Consider the following 16,222-nt stretch of genomic DNA (forward strand, 5'->3'; position numbering starts at 1 on the left):
AAGCATTTGTTGTGGCAAGTATGAAACAGGTTTTCCTTGCTATTCTTTATTAAGAGCGAAACCAGATTTCGCAGTTCTTGTTGCGGTATCTAGTTTGAAAGCCTGTAGCGTAATTAGCATTAATTTAGTCCTATCCAATAGTCAGCAGGAGACAAGGGAACCAATATTATTCCACAGGTGCAAGGAAAATGCTATCGTTAATTTTAAGCTCTATATCGACTTCTTGTTCCTGCTACTTGGTACTACGAAAATACGAACAATGTATCTTTTTCTTTAATACGAAGTGAAGCATTGGATTCAAATATATATGCAAGGTTCCTTAGTAAATAGAACTGATAAACGTTCCTATACGATTACGCATGCCTTTTATTTTTGTCAGATCTATCCCGTAAAATGTTGCGTGCAAATTGTTCCATGACATTAGAAGAATGATTATGAAAAGAAAAAAACTGTTCAAACAAAACTAGGCCTACGATCAGAAGGAGCATGTAGGAAACAGTAACAATTGTACAAGCCTTAATACAATTCATTTTAGCAACCAGGTTGCAATTGTAATAATAGTCTCCTGGTAACAATTATTACTGAATAGTAGGTCATAGGTTCGATATTTGCACAGCGCATAATTTTTTTTTTACTTTTTGTACATTATATTGTGTGGAACAAACTACAATTTATTATTATGAACATCCTAAATATAAGTTTAAACCATACTGTACAGTCAATGAGGTCAAATTTTTTACCAGTCATGATGACTTTGTACGGCACCACTCACTATTTCTCATTTAGTATGCTAACAGTGGAAGCTTTCTCTCTTTAAGATTTCTATTTTGTAGTTAAATTACCATAGAACCAAACTGTTAGCTCTTCTGACTTTTTTGATATTCAAATGGATTGGAAACTAAGTAACAGAAATGTAGAAAGACAAAAGGCCAGAAATGAATAAATTTAACTGAATGGTTAAGTACAGTTCCTGCAACCTTTCCCATTGTGACTAAAATCAACCCCAAAACAAGAAAATGTATAAGGACTTATGCTGCAGTGGTCAGATATTGAGATTAAAATGATAGTAGGAGCATGAAATTAGCTGAATTAGCAGAAACGTGCTCACAATCACAGGAAACTTACAACCAATAACAGAACATGGTTTTGGGTTTGCTGATGGATTTGCTCACCAAATTTAAATTAATTTTTGAATATGGCTTTCAAATAAATGATTGACATTACACTGTATGATGGTAAACCATATGCTGGAAAGTCACTGCAGCAGATATATAAGGCAAGTTTTTTAAATAAGTTGCATTTCTAGGACCAAGAAAGGAATAAAGAAATAGGTTTTGGCCAGAAAGCTAAAATGGAGTTTTGTACTGTAAAGACAGTGTATTAACAGAAAAGATAAATCTCACCCAATATCTGTAAACAGAAAGGGGATTGGTGCATTATAGCAGTGAACATCTACACTAAGTATCTGAAAATATTTGAGGGAATGTATTTACTATATAGTATTACTGAAAGTGTTGTTCAACTTTTAAGACAATATGTGCACTATTATTTGTAATGTGTGTTATTAAAAATATCCTGAAGAAATCTTATTTTTACATTTATGTCCACTTAACTTAAAAACTGTTAATAACAGGTCTACATAAATATCTTTGAATTTCAAACTAATCCTGCATTACTGACCTAGAACAATTCCTTTAAGTTTCTTATTAACCACTAACTTACTTTTGGGATTGCTAATAAGTTACCCAGAGTATTCCATGTAGGTAAAATAAGTGTTGTCTAAGACTAACCTAAACTTAGCCAGAATGGCAGTGTAACTTTATCAGTATAAATATTAAAATATTACAGCAATGGGTTAACTTGTCTATATTTTTACTATCAGAAGCATTCGGTAACTTTAACTACAGCATGTACCACAGTTGACTGCATTTCCGCTCACACATTCGTGATTTCAGCATAAATTGTCAGATTATGAAGAGAAATAAAAATAGCAGTTACAATACAAAATGTGCATGACATTTACATGAAATAACCTTCAAATTTCACCATGTTTTGAAACAAGTATTCTTCAAAAAGGGTGGCCTACCTGTGAACCATCACCAGATTTTGTATGTGCTATTTCATTCTGGGCTAGGAAAGAGTATGGAGTACAAGCTAATTTCTTCCTGGAAGTATTTATACTTTTTCCCTCTCTACAATATTACATGAAATGTAGATACACCGTACGTATAAAAGCCTATTAAAACTCAGAGAAACAAATTAATGAAAGCAAATGAAGCACAAGGAAGAAACAAAGGTGATGGTAAAGCACAAATGTCAAATATGTACACAGGATGAAGGATGAAGTTTTTATTTATCTATGTAACATTCTGAACCCTTGACAGGGACAGAGTCTGCTTGCAAAATGTAACAAATATTACATGAGATGATAATAATAGCATTCCACACTCAGAAAGAAACATGGAACAAAAATTTTATAAAAATCACTGTAAGCCAAACAAAAATGAGATTATTTGAAGAGAAAATGTTACCACAGATTTTGTACCTCATTATGTTAACAATAACCTAAAGAAGTTTCAATGTAATTTTCCAAATTATTTAGTAAAAAGTTATTCTGGAAGTCGCAGATTCTGCAACAATTTTCTCATGCCCAAGCTTCTACTGCCCTGTGTCACTACACCCTGGTATCTTTTATTTGCCTCATTTAGAAGCATATGTACTCTTGTTGCCAACAAAGCGAATTATTTTCTTCTGTATAAAGTGGCTGGCTGGGAAAACTACTTTCTCCTCCACTGATGCAAACACACAAGTGGCTATATCAGAGAGCAAAAATTCACCTGTGAGTAATTTCTTTTGTTGCTTCTAAAATAAACCTCTGCCATTTGCAATACACTGAAAACCTCACATGGTGGCTGAATAAGTGAGGTATCTTTAAAGGACTTCAGATGTGAAACCATGTTCACAGACGTACAGGGATTTTCTTTAGATGCGATTAGGCTCTCCTCGCAAAATTCGCAAAGCGCATGGCGCTTCATAGCTTGCCTAACACTGTGACAACATAAATAGTAGAGAGACTGGTGCTCATCATCACACACCACGTTACAAGTGGCTCGTCAACTTCCTCAGCACACTTATCCTCATCTTCACTTACAAATTACCCCACTAATTCTGCCAGGAATCTACTGTCTTAATTCTTATTATCAGTGGTAGAAATAAAGAATTAAGAAAGAGTAATAATCATCAGTGCTGTTTTCAGTTATGATGGTGCTGATACTGGATTTTTTCAGAAGACCATTGAAAACAGATTTTCTAAAGCATCTTGTGCAAATCTACTTGTCAGCAGAAATTTAAAATTCTTCTCATTCACGAATGTGTCCTGCAATTCCAAAATACCTACAGTTGACAAAACTACAAAAACTGAACTGGTTTCCAGGCACCCTTCAGACCAATTTTCAAGTTTTGAAATAAACACGGAGTGTCCTCCAGATGACAGAGAGCCTCACTGTATGTTTGTTCATCAGAACGACTCAGAGCCATAACTGGAGCTCTACATGTCATGTGGCGAAACCACTTATGAACGTGCTTTAGAAACCGTGCTGTGGTTAAATCATTTTTCTGCAGTTTCTCTGTCCTGGCACCATACTCAATGGCTGCTGCAGTCTGGCTGATAATTAGGGCAGTAGCCAAGCCAACTTTCATTTTATCATAAAGGTTTGGCATCAAACACCTCTCATACAGTTGTGGTGCCAGTTTAAGACTTAAACCATTGTCTATCTCAAGTGACTGCTTTACACGATTTATATGTACCTCATTACAAGGTAGATATTGTTCCCTGACAACATTTTATGAAAGGAAGACTGATTGCCTGGTGACTAAGTGGTTCCTCATATTTTCAAAAAGTGTGGTGTATATCTGAGGAAAATTAGCTTCCTGTTATCATCACAAGGATACTGGCAAAAATTGACTAATTTTGAAAACCTGCCAACAACAATTTCAAATTCTCACCATACAGCTCGATTTTGCCCTCCCGTATCTGACGCGATGCAGTGAACATTGATACCGAGTGCCTCAGATTCACTAAATGCTTATAGTGATGTTTTTGACATGAGAACTGGAAAAAGATGGCCTGTGTAATGGTAACCTATTGTTTGTTTCCATTTTCAGGTAATACCACACAGCATAACAAGTAATGCTCCAATCATATTCCAATGATGGAATGATACGACCCTCATCCACGAGGAGAGGAGCACATTTTTCATCTGGCAGCAGGAGGTCAAACTTTCAGGAAAACTCATTAGCTCCCTCAGCACACCAGGTCTAAATTTTACATTCTGTAGCAAACATCTCGGGGTTCTGCCTGAAGGAAACGGAAATTTATTTTCTACCATGTACTACCACAAGCTAGTCTAATTCTCAGCCCTTTCCACTGACCATTTGCTACCTTTAGATGTCCCCTTTGTTAATACTACACACCGATCTGCACCAAATAAACCATGCAGGCTGGCAAGAAAGTTGTCTTATTCTAAACACACTCATGTCTCCCCCCTTTCTGAAAGAAGTTGGGTTTTCTCTTCAAAGCTAAAATTTCAGCCCGAAGCTGTTGTACTAGGTTCTTCAGAGTGGTGACTTCATCTCCTGTTGCGTCCAGGTTCTCTGGAGGACTGATGTCACTGGTCACATTTGAAGGCTCTCCAACCTCTGGAACACAAATTTGCAATATTACAATCTTCAAAAATGAAAAAGTATTTAATACTATAATATGCTTTCAAGCAGCCAGAAATTGTTTCTCAGTAGGATATGGTAAGTGATTTAAAGATTCATAAGATGCCAAAATCTTAGTTTCAAGGGACAGAGGCAAATCTGTGACAATATGAGTGGTAAAATTCCAGGTGGGCTCTTTTTGTTGTTGTTGTTGTTGTGGTCTTCAGTCCTGAGACTGGTTTGATGCAGCTCTCCATGCTACTCTATCCTGTGCAAGCTTCTTCATCTCCCAGTACCTACTGCAACCTAGATCCTTCTGAATCTGTTTAGTGTATTCATTCTTGGTCTCCCTCTACGATTTTTACTCTCCACGCTGCCCTCCAATACGAAATTGGTGATCCCTTAGATTAGATTAGATTAATACTAGTTCCATGGATCACGAACACGATATTTCGTAATGATGTGGAACGAGTCAAATTTTCTAATACATGACATAATTGAGTTAATTTAACAACATAATTAAGTTAATATAACAACTTTTTTGTTTGGTTTCTTTTTCTTTTTTTTTCTTAATTTATATCTAAAAATTCTTCTATGGAGTAGAAGGAGTTGTCATTCAGAAATTCTTTTAATTTCTTCTTAAATACTTGTTGGTCATCTGTCAGACTTTTTATACCATTTGATAAGTGACCAAAGACTTTAGTGGCAGTATAATTCACCCCTTTCTGAGCCAAAGTTAGATTTAATCTTGAATAGTGAAGATCATCCTTTCTCCAAGTATTGTAGTTATGCACACTGCTATTGCTTTTGAATTGGGTTTGTTTGTTAATAAAAAATTTCATAAGAGAGTATATATACTGAGAAGCTACTGTGAATATCCCTAGATCCTTAAATAAATGTCTGCAGGATGATCTTGGGTGGACTCCAGCTATTATTCTGATAAAACGCTTTTGTGCAATAAATAATTTATTCCTCAGTGATGAATTACCCCAAAATATGATGCCATATGCAAGCAATGACTGAAAATAGGCATAGTAAGCTAATTTACTCAGATATTTATCACCAAAATTTGCAATGACCCTTATTGCATAAGTAGCTGAACTCAAACGTTTCAGCAGATCATCAATGTGTTTCTTCCAATTTAATCTCTCATCAATGGACAAAACTAAAAATTTTGAATATTCTACCTTAGCTATATGCTTCTGATTAAGGTCTATATTTATTAATGGTGTCATACCATTTACTGTACAGAACTGTATGTACTGTGACTTAACAAAATTTAGTGAGTCTGTTTACAAGGAACCACTTAGTAATTTTCTGAAAGACATTATTGACAATTTCATCAGTTAATTCTTGTTTGTCATGTGTGATTTCTATATTTGTATCATCATCAAAGAGAACTAACTTTGCCTCTTCATGAATATAGAATGGCAAGTCATTAATATATATTAAGAACAACAAAGGACCCAAGACCGACCCTTGTGGAACCCCATTCTTGATAATTCCCCAGTTTGAGGAATGTGCTGATCTTTGCATATTATGAGAACTGCTTATTTCAACTTTCTGCACTCTTCTGGTTAGGTATGAATTAAATCATTTGTGCACTGTTCCACTCATGCCACAATACTTGAACTTGTCTAGCAGAATTTCATGACTTACACAATCAAAAGCCTTTGAGAGATCACAAAAAATCCCAGTGGGTGGTGTTCGGTTATTCAGTAATTCAAAATTTGATTGATGAAAGCATATATGGCATTTTCTGTTGAAAAACCTTTCTGGAAACCAAACTGACATTTTGTTAGTACTTCATTTTTACAGATATGTGAAGCTACTCTTGAATACCTTACTTTCTCAAAAATTTTGGATAAAGCTGTTAGAAGGGAGATTGGGCAGTAATTTTTGACATCAGATCTATCCCCTTTTTTATGCAAAGGTATAACAATAGCACATTTCAGTCTATCAGCGAAAATACCCTGTTCCAGACAGCTATTACACAGGTGGATGAGAATCTTACTTATCTGTTGAGACCAAGCTTTTAGTATTTTGCTGGAAATGCCATCAATTCCATGTGAGTTTTTGCTTTTAAGCAAGTTTATTATTTTCCTAATTTCAGAGGGAGAAGTTGGTGAGATCATGGCCTCTTCCATTAACAGCATAGCATCTTCTAATAAAGATGCCTCAGAACATGTCCTACAAACTTATCCCTTCTTCAAGTTGTGCCACAAACTTCTCTTCTCCCCAATCCTATTCAATACCTCCTCATTAGTTATGTGATCTACCCATCCAATCTTCAGCATTCTTCTGTAGCACCACATTTCGAAAGCGTCTATTCTCTTCTTGTCTAAACTATTTATCGTCCATGTTTCACTTCCATACATGGCTACACTCCATACAAATACTTTCAGAAACGACTTCCTGACACTTAGATCTATACTCGATGTTAACAAATTTCTCTTCTTCAGAAATGCTTTCCTTGCCATTCCCAGTCTACATTTTATATCCTCTCTACTTCGAACAACATGAGTTATTTTGCTCCCCAAACAGCAAAACTCCTTTACTACTTTAAGTGTCTCATTTGCTAATCTAATACACTCAACATCACCTGACTTAATTCAACTACATTCCATTATCCTCGTTTTGCTTTTCTTGATGTTCATCTTATATCCTCCTTTCAAGACACTATCCATTCCATTCAACTGCTCTTCCAATTCCTTTGCTGTCTCTGACAGAATTACAATGTCATCGGTGAACCTCAAAGTTTTTATTTCTTCTCCATGTCATTACTTTTCCATTTCATAGTATTAAGAGCCAAAATATTCCGGAGGTGGGCTCTTAATATTATGAAATGGAAAAGTAATGCCATATACTAAAGTGAAATTGTAGGCGACCAATTATATTTAATTCCCAATAAACACTACCACAGTGTTTACAAATATCCTTAGCTCTTTGCTAAGGCACCAAAGAAATCTGACAGCACTGTAATTTAACTAACCTTCACTATACAACAGTTCGATAATAACAGAGCATGTGAGGCCTGAATACTTAAAATTACAAGAGCTGTGAGGCCAGTCATACGTCCTGATGTGGGTTGTAGCGTGGAATATAATTAAGTGCAAGTAAATATTATTTACATGAAAGATTAAATAATGACCAAACTGAACCACAACATTAGACATCTTAGCACCTGTTGTGCCACGCATTGCCAACAAATGTAAAGCTCTGTATACAGAGTTAAAAAAAGGTACAGAAAAGCCACAGGCTAAAACGCATGAGAAAAGATGTATTTCATCAGATACCAATAGAAGTGGACTGTGTATGTAAGAGATGTGGTCATGTTCACTAAATTAACTTGTGACAAAGTATTTTGTTCCCACCACCAACAGACTCTGGAAGTGCCAGTTTGAAAAATATACAGCTGTTGTAAATGAAATGTTTGAGTCTGTTTCTGTACACTACTGAGAGTTTAAATGAGAGTATTAAATATAAATTCAAAAGAAGAAACTCTATTATATTATTTTGAGCTTTTCCTCATTACAGAGGCTTATCTCGAACATAATAATTTACTTGGAAATTACAATACAAACAATCATTGTTCTTAAACTATATTCTCAAAATATTCCTCCAGGTGTTTCGATCTTGTGTGTCTTCTTCATCTGCACCCATTCTCCTCATTGTGTGCTGTACATTTTGGAGCCAGGTGGTCATAGGTCTTCTTCTTCTTCTTCTTCTCCCCTCCGGTTCCCACTCCAGTATCAATTTTGGTATTCTGGTTTTCTCCATACGTCGTACATGCCCATACCACTGTAATTTCTTCCTATCCATTACGTCATATATTCTTTCTTTTATTTCCATTCTCTTTATTACTTCGGTGTTCCTTATCTTTTCTTTCCTGGAGATTCTTGCCGATCTTCTCCAAAAGTCCATCTCTGGACCTTGTAATTTTTTAAAGTGCTTCATGTTAATTGTCCAGGTCTCCGTTCCATACAGAACCACACTCTCCAATATGGATTTGTATATTAATTTTTTAGTTCTGCTCATTACATTCCTGCTCCATAAGACTGAGTTAAGCATCGCAATGACCCTCCGTCCGCTACTAATTCTTTTATTGATTTCTGACTCTGATTTTCCCTCCATTTCTAAAATGGATCCCAAATAACAGAAAGTGTTTATCTTTTTGATTTTCTTTCCTACAATGTATAGCTCATCTGAATCATTAGTCAAGTATTCTGTTTTTTGGTAATTAATCTTCAAACCCCAAGTTTTGTATGCTACTGTTAGTTGATTGCACATATAGTTAGCATCCTCCCCATCTTGTGCTACGACTACTTGATCATCAGCAAATAATAAATGATGTAGATAAACTCCATCTCTTATTTCTAAAGAAGAAACTCTAAGCTATGTATTTACAACAACTATTAAAAAGTAAATGCTTATTGTACTCAATTGACAAAGTATTTACTACGACAACTTCTACGATACAAGTACGCCCACTGTTTGCAAGCATAATGCTGTGAAGGGAAATTCTGTGTGTCCTACTGATCAAAACAACAAATGTGAACCGTTAGCAGTTACACAAGATATTCACAGTACTGCAATTCAGCAGCGTGTGACAGCATGACATATATAAAATCTATTGAAGTAGTGATTGTTATTTTCCAGTTACCAGTATCCTCAGTTCGTTTCTCTAGTGGGCCAACAGGTTTCTCTCAGAAGGAGCTTTACATCCCACTGGTGGCTTATGATGACAAAAAATGGTTGTCACAGCATTTGGTTTAAGTTTTACCACTCCACAAGCTCTGTTGGTTTCAAACTGGTCTGGAGTGAAGTGATTCTGGTAAACAGAAACAGTACTATCAGCCAATTTAATTACCAACTTCATTATTTAAGCGATATAAAAATTTCAAAACTGTACATTATAACTATATTTTATAATATAAAATATATGAATCTGCAATATCAATAGAACTCAGCACACATTACTAAAACTACATGCAGTGCAGGGTGGTCAGAGGCCTATGAATTAGGTACAGTAGCTGCGACAGAAGAGGGGGGGGAGGGGGGGAGGGAGGGATAGGGGGGATGATGATGACGATGATTGGTTTGTCGGGCACTTAACTGCGTGGTTATCAGCACCCGTACAAATTCCCAACGCAAGACCACGAGCTGTGGATAGGGGGAGGGAACAAGGTGAGGTTACAGTTGGAAGGAAGGGTAGATGTAAGGGCGAAGTTCAACATCCGAAAGGTGGCGGTGCTGGAAATTGCCTTGATGAAGGAGATGGAGGGTGTGGAGGTGCAGAGAGAGAGGGTTTTTTCTTTTTTTGTGGTTTTAGGGCGCACAACTACAGTGGTCATTAGCGCCCAAACTAAATTATGAATGCACTGCGAGGCACAAGGTTAAAACAGCAACTATAAAGGACAATACTATAAAAGGCACATTAACAGCCAAGGGATGAAAAGAAAACAGCATGATCAAATGTCCTCAGACAGGTTTGTCAAGTAGATAAAACGAAGAACATGAGCAGCTGCCCCTGGGTCATCCGCTAAAATTTCACCCAGAGTACATGGCAGGCCAAGATCAATGCACAATGTATTAAAATTTGGACAGGACGTTAAAATGTGGCGCACCGTCAGCAATTGCCCACACGGGCAGAACAGCACTGACACAGCAGTCAGCAGATGGCGGTGGCTGAACCGGCAGTGTCCAATCCGTAACCGGACCAAAATGACCTCCTCCCACCGAGAAGGGCGTGAAGAGGTCGTCCGAGCCGTGGGGAGAGGTTTCGAGGCCCAAAGCTTGTTTCCAGTAAGTGGAGCCTAATCGGCACGCCACAGTGATAAAATGTGTTGACAAATGAACTTGCTACAATCGGAGGAAGGCTCACAACGAGAAGCTGTCCGAGGCTGGAGGACCACAGCCTCGGCCGCAGCATCTGCAGCTTCATTCCCAGGGATACCGGCACGGCCAGGAACCCACATAAAGGTAACCGGAGAACCGTCGTCTGCCAGCTGCCGATGAGAGCGTCGGATCCGGTGCACAAAAGGGTGAACCGGATACGGATCACTGAGGCTCTGGATGGCGCTCAGGGAATAGGAGCAGATGACATAAGCAGAATGTCAGTGGCGGTGGATGTAAAGAACGGCCTGGTAGAGGGCAAATAGCTCAGCTGTGAAGGCCGAACAATGGCCACGGAGCCGGTATTTGAAACTGTGTGTTCCGACAATAAAAGAACACTTGACACCGTCATTGGTCTTAGAGCCATCTGTATAAATGAAGATCGTATTAATGAACTTCGGACGAAGTTCGACAAACTGCGAGCGGTATTCCGAAACTGGGGTAACCTCCTTTGGGAGCGAGCCGAGGTCAAGGTGAACGCGAACCTGAGCCTGGAGCCAAGGTGGCGTTTGGCTCTCGCCCACTCTAAAGGTTGCAGGGAGTGGAAAATCAAGTTGCTGAAGGAGGCAACGAAAGCGAACTCCAGGGGGTAGCAGGGTAGATACATACAACCCGTATTGACGGTCGAGAGAGTCGTCAAAAAAAGAACGATAAGACGGGTGGTCGGGCATTGACAGTAGCCGACAGGCCTACCGACAAAGCAGTATAACGTGCCGGTAGCATGAAGACTCTCGACGGGACTAGTATAGAACGCTCCGATTGCAAGACGTAACCCCCGATGTTGTATAGAGTTGAGGCGGCGTAAGATGGACGGACGTGCAGAGGACTACACAAAGCTCCCATAATCCAGTTTGAGTGGACGATCGACCAATATAGGTGAAGTAGGATGGTTCGATCCGCTCCCAACGACCTACCACTGAGAACACAGAGGACATTTAGGGAACAGGTACACCGGGCATCCAAGTATGACACATGTGGAGACCAGCTAAGTTTCCTGTCAAATGTAAGACCTAAAAATTTTGTTGTCTCCACGAATGGAGCACAACAGGACCGAGATGTAAGGACGGTGGGAGAAACTCTTTGTAGTGCCAGAAGTTGATACAGACCGTCTTCTTTGCAGAAAAACAGAAACCGCTGGTGACACTCCAGGAGTAAAGACGGTCAAGACAACGCTGAAGACAGCGCTCCAGGAAACATGTACGCTGCGCACTGCAGTAGATGGTAAAATCGTCCACGAAAAGGGATCCTGATACATCAGCTGGGAGGCAATCCATTATTGGATCGATCGCTATGGCGAAAAGAGCGACGCTCAAAACAGAGCCCTGTGGCACCCCATTCTCCTGGCGAAAGGTGTCTGACAGGACAGAACCCACACGTACCCTGAACTGTCGATCCATTAAAAAGGCACAAATAAAAAGAGGGAGGCGACTGCGAAATGGCACAGGTTGCAGGTGTTGCTTTGTTTTTGCTGGAGTAGGTGGGGATGCTGGGAAGCTGCTTCTGGACCCACATGTAGTGATGGTGATGTGGAAATGGAGCAACAGTGAGGGTGAAGGCACAGCTGACTGGTGCAAGTGTCACAGCTGGCACGGTTGGCAGTGTTGGCGGCACTGGCAATGGAGCTGTAGTCCATGCTGGACAGATGTCATATGCAAATGAGCAGACGGTTACATGTGGGAAGGCAGAGAGACAGAGATAGAGCGAACATGCGCATGCACATTTGCATTTGTGGGAAGATGGATGGAGTCATCTGAGTAGTACGATAGGAGAGAAGATCAGTTCAAGGCCGAAACATGTTTTGGAATAAATAACAATAATAAATTTCAATTTTATCTCAATTGAGTTCCATGGCAGTATTGCAATGGCCTTGTTCACAGCACTACCGTATGTTACAAAGGTACATCTCACTGTCTTTCCTTCTTTTGAGTTCAACTCGAAGTCTGTACCATCGTATGTTATGGGACCACTGTTTTTCACAATATATATAAATGACCTAGTAGATAATGTCGGAAGTTCCGTGCGGCTTTTCGCGGATGATGCTGTAGTATACAGAGAAGCTGTAGCATTAGAAAATTGCAGCGAAATGCAGGAAGATCTGCAGCAGATAGGCACTTGGTGCAGGGAGTGGCAACTGACCCTTAACATAGACAAATGTAATGTACTGCGAACACATAGAAAGAAGGATCCTTTATTGTATGATTATATGGTAGCAGAACAAACACTGGTAGCAGTTACTTCTGTAAAATATCTGGGAGTATACGTGCAGAACGATTTGAAGTGGAATGATCATATGAAATTAATTGTTTGTAAGGCGGGTGCCAGTTTGAGATTCATTGGGAGAGCCCTTAAAAAATGTAGTCCATCAACAAAGGAGGTGGCTCACAAAACACTCGTTCGACCTATACTTGAGTATTGCTCATCAGTGTGGGATCCGTACCAGGTCGGGTTGACAGAGGAGATAGAGAAGATCCAAAGAAGAGTGGCGCGTTGCGTCACAGGGTTATTTGGTAAGCGTGACAGTGTTACGGAGATGTTCAGCAAACTCGAGTGGCAGACTCTGCAAGAGAGGCGCTCTGCATCGTGGTGTAGCTTGCTGTCCAGGTTTCAAGAGGGAGCGCTTCTGGATGAGATATCTCATATATTGCTTACCCCTACTTATACCTCCAGAGGATATCACTAATGTAAAATCAGAGAGATTCGAGTGCGCACGGATTCTTTCCGGAAGTCATTCTTCCCGCGAACCGTACACGACTGGAACAGAAAAGGGAGGTAATGACAGTGGCACGTAAAGTGCCCTCCGCCACACACCGGTGCGTGGCTTGCGGAGTATAAATGTAGATGTAGATTACTCGTAAGTCTGGTTTCTGTCACTGGAAATCATTCATAGTGAAATCAAACAAGCCTATACTATTTGACACGAAAAAGAAAACAGTTTATAGATATTGTAGCATCGTTTGTATGAAGCATTACACATTCACCCACCATGTTCCCCCCCATGAACCATGGACCTTGCCATTGGTGGGGAGGCTTGCGTGCCTCAGCGATACAGATGGCCGTACCGTAGGTGCAACCACAACGGAGGGGTATCTGTTGAGAGGCCAGACAAACGTGTGGTTCCTGAAGAGGGGCAGCAGCCTTTTCAGTAGTTGCAGGGGCAACAGTCTGGATGATTGAGTGATCTGGCCTTGTAATATTAACCAAAACGGCCTTGCTGTGCTGGTACTGCGAACGGCTGAAAGCAAGGGGAAACTATGGCCGTAATTTTTCCCGAGGGCATGCAGCTTTACTGTATGGCGTGGAGAGCTGCATCAAACCAGTCTCAGGACTGAAGACCACAACAACAACAACAACAAAAACAACAACAACAACAACAACACCATGTTCTAGTAAGAGTGAGAGGAAAACTATGATCTGCGATGTAAAACGCAAAACTTTCAAATGAGAGTTTAGAAGTGCAAACTTTTTCTTGCACTGGTGTCAAATGTTGCATGCCCCATGCTCATGAAGATGATACACCAACTTTGTATATTATTTATTAATTGAGTAGAACGTGCCAGTCAAGAGGACAATAGCAACATAGATTTTGTTATTTTTAATTTTTTCTTTTTTATATAAAGCTAAGACAACTCTAGGTTTTGAACTGTAACCTCCAAATTTGCTGCAAACAGTTGGCATTCTTAATGATATGTTTGTGATTCAGATATATTAGCATGTGATATCTGTAGTTATAGGTACAATGATAAATTTATGGTTAATATAAATAGCAATTTCGAAAGATTTCATGTATCATCATCTATTTCATTGTATACGTGATTGATGAGTTGTCACGTGTGATGTGAAGTGTGGAGACACAGAAAGACCAAGTTTACAATTTGTAGCTACAAATATTTATAACAATATAAACATTTCAGTTAATCATTTATAAGTTACAGTCATATTAAACAAAATTTCTTCCCATACAGTTAAAGAAACAAATTTTTGCCTCTGCTGATGTATTTGTACAGATAAGTAAGGTCTTTCCTTTATACTAGCTGTAAGCATCCTATGGTTGAGCAGATGCAGTTTTGAGCAGCATGAGAAGAATCTAACTTAAATAATAGTGAAACGAGCATTGTGTGTGTGTGTTGCTCATTAACATGTCATTCAGTTCTGTATGCACTTCATATAAACGTCATTTCTTCTGAATTCTTTCAAGTTAAGTGACCATAAAAGATATATCTTATCTCTGATATGGAGAGCTTTTGTGTGTATTTTTTCTGGACTACTGGACTTAAAAGACTACAGCCTAATTATATAGAAGAGTAAAAATGGGTTAGGGAGCAGACTGGCGGGGTGGACGTAATTATGGCTGTAATGCGAATGTATTGCAAGTGGACAGGACAGGTAGCCAAGTGACTTAATGGTTGGTTGAACAAGGAAGGTTTCCTCGCATTCAAAGACACACGGCGAAAATATGGACATGAGGACTTCCTGTGGGACTTCAATTGAGAAACAAATACCTCTTCATAGGTTGTCCAATCTACACATCTAATTCAGCACCCTCCTGTAGCACCACATTTACACAACTACTGTTTTCATCCTATGTATGCTATTTGTTGTCCATGGTTCACTTCCACATCCGGTTACACTCCAGACAAATACTTTCAAAAAAAGACTTTCCAGTAGTCATAATGATAACTACGTGATGTAAATATACCTCATTCTTTTTCAGAGAAGCTTTTTTATATACTGCCGCACTCCATTTTAATCCTCTCTAGTTTGGCCTGTGTCAGGTATGTTGCTGCCAAAACAGCAAAATTTGTCCAATACTAGTAGTGTGTCATTTCCCCCTCTTAATTCCTTGTGCATTACCTGCTGTAATTCGACTACATCCCTTTACCTTGTTTTACATTTTACAGTGGTTTCTGTTCACTTGCATCCAGACTGATGCAGGGCATGCCGAGTGATTTGGCTAAGCCCTTAACCTCAGTACTTCTGAAGCCACTATACGGAAGTATATTAATTCACATGAAACAATGTGTTTACAGTTACCAGTCACTGTTTAATTTATTTCCTCAATGTGCTTCAAAGATTTAAACCTCAATATCAGGTGGATTATTTCTATTAATATGATGTGTGTATTGGGTTATGATTTTTTGCTAACCTGAGGTACTGCCTGTAGGGAAACAAATCACTATTTGGAACATGACTCTGTGGGCATCTTTGACTAAAACCTAAATGTAAATCTAAATGTACACACAAAACTGTTGTTTTAGAATACCCATTTACCACAGGCTAGCTTCTGTGTCACTATACATCACAATAAACTGACACACTCCGTTGACAAAGATGATGTTTAAAAACTTATAGACACAAAGAGTGTACAGCAGAAACACTATTTCAAAATACTAAGAGCATACAGTAAAAACGCCCAGAATTTCTGAGTATGCGTTAAAGTATTGTGCATATCTGTGGTTGAGTACATGAATAGATATTTTAGATTTAGTATTTAAAATGGTACATGAATCTTTTCTTTTAAATTTACATAACTTAAACTTTGTACTCATTTGTGTGTTCAGGTGACCTGTTAAAAACATGAAATGTGATAATTATAGTGCTAAAAATGGTATAATTATACATAAATAAC

The 16,222-nt window shown here is 38.8% G+C and overlaps 1 long non-coding RNA gene across 1 annotated transcript in view; it reads right to left on the reverse strand.

Moving 5' to 3' along the window:
- Nucleotides 1-2,517: 2,517 nt before the first annotated feature.
- Nucleotides 2,518-16,222, reverse strand: part of LOC126213601 (uncharacterized) — a 100,206-nt gene continuing 86,501 nt past the window's right edge. The window contains exon 3 of the long non-coding RNA XR_007541271.1: nt 2,518-3,807. This is a non-coding gene — a long non-coding RNA (uncharacterized LOC126213601). The remainder of the gene's footprint in view (nt 3,808-16,222) is intronic.

The sequence above is a fragment of the Schistocerca nitens genome, chromosome 11, assembly GCF_023898315.1.
Source record: "Schistocerca nitens isolate TAMUIC-IGC-003100 chromosome 11, iqSchNite1.1, whole genome shotgun sequence".
In the NCBI taxonomy this organism is placed as follows: domain Eukaryota; kingdom Metazoa; phylum Arthropoda; class Insecta; order Orthoptera; family Acrididae; genus Schistocerca; species Schistocerca nitens.